The sequence below is a fragment of the Artibeus jamaicensis genome, unplaced genomic scaffold (genome assembly GCF_021234435.1).
Source record: "Artibeus jamaicensis isolate MK-2021 breed Jamaican fruit bat unplaced genomic scaffold, CSHL_Jam_final scaffold_461, whole genome shotgun sequence".
Classification (NCBI taxonomy): Eukaryota; Metazoa; Chordata; class Mammalia; order Chiroptera; family Phyllostomidae; genus Artibeus; species Artibeus jamaicensis.
Genome location: NW_026522045.1, coordinates 9,338,753 through 9,343,314, shown reverse-complemented (window position 1 = coordinate 9,343,314; position 4,562 = coordinate 9,338,753). Strand labels below are relative to the sequence as shown.

General features: G+C 37.4%; 1 pseudogene; it reads left to right on the top strand.

The window, feature by feature from the left end:
* The first annotated feature begins 3,007 nt into the window (after positions 1-3,007).
* LOC128626209 (non-histone chromosomal protein HMG-14-like) lies at positions 3,008-3,326 on the top strand (annotated as a pseudogene).
* The last annotated feature ends 1,236 nt before the right edge of the window (positions 3,327-4,562 follow it).

Below are 4,562 nucleotides of genomic sequence, written 5' to 3'. Positions count from 1 at the left end.
CTGATTCTGTTCCTGTTCTGGTTGTTTGCTTAGTTTTTGTTTCATTGTTTTTCTTTTCTTTTAGGTCCATTTGTTGATAGTTGTGAGTTTGTTGTCACTTTACCCTTCATATTTTTTATCTTCTTTTTCTTAGATCAGTCCCTTTAACATTTCATATAATAATAGCTTGGTGGTGATGAACTCCTTTCACTTGACCTTATCTGGGAAGCACTTTATCTGCCCTTCCATTCTAAATGAAAGCTTTGCTGGATAGAGTAATCTTGCTGGATGTAGGTCCTTGCCTTTCATAACTTGGAATACCTCTTTCCAGCCCCTTCTTGTCTGCAAGGTTTGTTTTGAGAAATCAGCTGATATTCAAATGGGCACCACTTTGTACACAACTCTCTCCTTCCCCCTTGTTTATTTAGGATTTTTTCTGTATCTTTAATCTAGGGTAACTTAATGATGATGTGTCTTGGTGTGTTCCTCTTTGGCTCCAACTTCTTTGGGCTTCCTGGACTTCCTGGAAGCCTATTTACTTAACCATATTGGGGAATTTTTTCTTCATTGTGTGTTCGAATAAGTTTTTAATTTCTTGCTGTTGTTCTTCTCCTTCTGGCACCCCTATAATTTGGATATTGGAACGTTTCAAGTTGTCCCAGAGGTTTGTAAGACTCTCTTCACTTAAAAAAATTTTTTTTTCTTCATTTTGATTTGGATGGGTGTTTATTTTTTTTCTTTTGTTCCAAATTGTTGCTTTGAGTCATGGTTTACTTCCTGTCACTGTTGGTTCCCTGAATATTATGCTTTATTTCACTTTGGGTATCCTTCATTTGTTTTTTCATTTTTTGACCAAGATCAATCAGATTGGTGAGCATTTTCATTACCAGGGCTTTAAATTCTCCATCAGATAGATTGGTGATCTCCTCACGGCTTAGTTCTCTTTCTGAGGCTTTGCTCTGTTCTTTCATTGGGGCCATAATTTTTTGTCTTGGTACATCTGATAGGTTGTAAGGGGGCAGGGCCTCAGGTATTCACCAAGGTATAGCAAGCCTCTTGCTGCACTGCCTGTGGGAGAGGGGCCAGAGAGGGAACAGTGTGGCTTGCCTGCTCATCTCTAGTGCACTTTTCAATTAACTCTCCTGTGAGACAGGGAGTTTCTCCCACCGTGGCAACTGCAGCGGTAGCCCACAGTCAGCTCTGAGTCTCAGTTATCCCCTTAAGCCAGTCCCTCCCATGCAGCCTGCAGAGTTTGGCAGCCAGCCTCGCCTCCAGGGTCTGCCACAGTTTTTCTGAGATGGCCTGCGAGATCCGCTGCCTTACTGGTGTGATTGTTCTGGTTGATTTTTTTCTTTAATTCCTTGGTTGTCAAGAGTTCCTTGAAGTTGATTTTCTGGTGCTTTTGGTTGTTTATTGATTTTAGATTGGTTGTTATCCTCGTTTGGTTGTGCAAGGAAGTGAAGGGTTTCTACCCATCTTGGCTGTTCCTTTTTTCTTTCTTCTTTTTCTCTTTAATCCTGACATTTTCTTTTTTCTTTATCTTTTTATCTCAATTTTTTAATTTTTTCCTCTCTTAGCTTGGGTTTCATTCCTCACTCCTAGTATTCCCTCTCCTTCTATCATTTCAAAATCACTTTCTATTACTCTGGATATGTCTTAAGCTTTTCTTTCTTTCCTTTTTCTCTTTTATTACCATCCCACCAACATTAATTTTAGCTCATTTGTTGTTGAAAGGGCTGTGGTGGATCTTTCTCTCTAATTTGGCTACTATATTTTTATTATTTATTTACTTTTTTCTTTTTTTCCTCTCTCTCACCTTATTTTACTTTATTTTCTATTTAAACCTAATATTACACACTTCCCTTATTCATGATGTAAATTTTACTTTCTTCCCATTGCTCTGACTCCCAACTTTAGTGCTCCTCCTTCTACCCTCTCAAAATCTTTTTTTCTTTTAGTAAGTCATCTAATATCCACTCTCCTTTCTTATAATCATCTTAACCTCTTTACAAATTATTAATACTGGTTCATTTGCTGTTCATAGTGGGATTTCAGGGGTGGATATTTTTGCAGATGTGAGTTTGTTTCCTGGGCTTTGTGGTTTTGTTCTGGCAGCACCTGCACAACAGCGTACACTACATGGGGGTTAGAGTGACTTCAGCCAAACAGCTGGAGAGGATGACCCACTGGAGAATGATGCAACAACATTCAAAACCCAATTATATCCAGAGAACAAATATACATGACCTAAGGAGCATCCCAAGAGTATCAAGTTCAGGAGATCAAAGAGACTGCTCCACTGAATCTCAAAAGTCTCCTACCATAGAAGTGCACATGACAAACTCAGGGAGTCAAAAACAGATCAATTTAAGAAGCAGAAGCAAACAAGAAGGGTCTCATGGATAATGGGAAGAAGAAACAACCCCCAATAGAAAGGAAAGGGGGAATCCTAAGAAAGAGTGCTAAGCAAAATAGGAGCAAGTCAATTATCAAGTATTGATATCATAACAATGGTTATAAGAAAGCTCAATGAAATTAAAGAAGTTACCAAAACCTATAGGGAAACTATGAAGAATTTATGGAAAACTCTATCACTATGAAAAAAGACATAGAAACAATCACCAAGAGCCAAGAGAAAGTGAAGGATACAATTTCTGAATTGAAGAACACAGAAGAAGGAACCTAAAGCAGTCTAGATAAAGCAGAGGATCGAATCAGCTTGGTGGAGGACAAGGTAGAAAGAACTCACAGATGGAGCAAGAAAAAGAAAAAAAGACTCCGAAAGAATGATGAAGGGTTAAGGAAACTGCAGGACAACATGAATGTAATGATATCCATACAATAGGAATATCAATCAGAAGGAGAAGAAGAGGAGCAAAAGATAAAAAACCTGTTTGGAGATCATGGGTCCCAGCAGTTTGGGTGGTGGGAGAAGATGCAAAGGACAGGAAGTCCAGGTTTGCAAAGCTTCTCCATGCACTGAGGCCCTCAGGCACCCCACCCAGCACATGCCAGCCCCACCACCATGATGCTCAAGAGGAAGGTCAGCTCCACTGATGGGGTGGTGAAGGAGGAGCCCAAGAGGAGATCAGTGAGGTTGTTAGCTAAACTTGCTCTTGCAAGGGTGGAAACCAAGCCAAAAAAAAAAAAAAGGCAGCAGGAAAAGACAAATTTGCAGACAAAAAAAAAAAAAAGAAATGAAAGGAAAAAGAGGAGTAAAGGGAAAACAGGCCGAAGTGGCTAACCAGGAACCTAAGGAAGATCTACCAGTGGAAAATGGAGAAACTAAAATCCAGGAGAGTCCAATCTTGGATGAAGCAAGAGAAAAACAAGCCAAGTCCGATTAATATCATATATCATATCTTATCAGTGGTCCCTATCTCCCTTCTTGTATGATCCAGATGAATATTTTTATCAACTATTTTGTAAATGCAAGGGTTTTTTTAGTAGCTCTAGAAACACTTTTAGGAAGGAGGAAATTCTACCTCATCCCATTTTTTAAATGTTAATGATTTTTTAAGAGGTGAAATAATTTGCTTGTTAGTTTTTTGCTGCAACTAGGAAATAATGGGATATTGAATATGGGAGGCTTTGATTGTCTTGGGTGTCAGCTAAAAATTCCATAGATGGGGTAGCTTTTATAGCCTATAATTATTATATAATTTTATATCCTATATAATTTTATATTCTAATGTTATACTATAATTATTATAGTATAACAGAAAGCATACTAAATGGCAATTTGGAGTCAGTTATGCATTTACTATGTCCTCAACATTTTAAATTACTTCTATTCTCATGCTTTTGGTAGAACTGTTTCTTAAGAAAACCACTTCTTGACTTTGGCCTTTCCCTGTCAGAATTTTTTGCACTCTGTAACATCTTTGTTGTGGTAGTTTAGTTTTCCCAGTAACTTTGTTAATGTGCTGTGAAAGTTTGAAAATTTGATTATGTAGTGTGTGTGCCTATATATATATATATATATATATATATATATATACACACATATACATATGCATATATAGATACACATATATACACATATATATAATTGTGAATTAGTCAGGCTTTGATGTAACAAAGTATAAGCATTTTCAGATATTGGTACTTGACACTCTATTAAGGAAATTTGTCCCCAAATTTGAATATGGAAAGTCACTGGAATAACTTCAGAAAAGAATCACAACTACATAACTTTACATTTTTGATGAGTGTTAAGAATTGTGTACAAGTTGAAATGTCTGTGTAGTTATTCTCAGAACAACCAATAAAATCTCACTTATGAAAGAAACCTGTTTGGGAAAGTAATGATAGAAAACTTCTCTAACTTAATGAGAGAAAAAGTCATGCGAGTCCAGGAAGCACAGAGGGTCCCAATCAAGATGAACCCAAAGACGCCCACTCCAAGACACATCATAATTTGAATGGCAAAATTGAAAGACAGAGATTCTTAAAGGCAGCAAGGGAGAAACAAGAAGTAACATACAAGGGAGCCCTGATAAGGCTAGCAACAGATTTCTCAACAGAAACATTACGAGCCAAAAGGGAATGGGAAGATATACTCCAAGTAGTGAAAAGCAAAA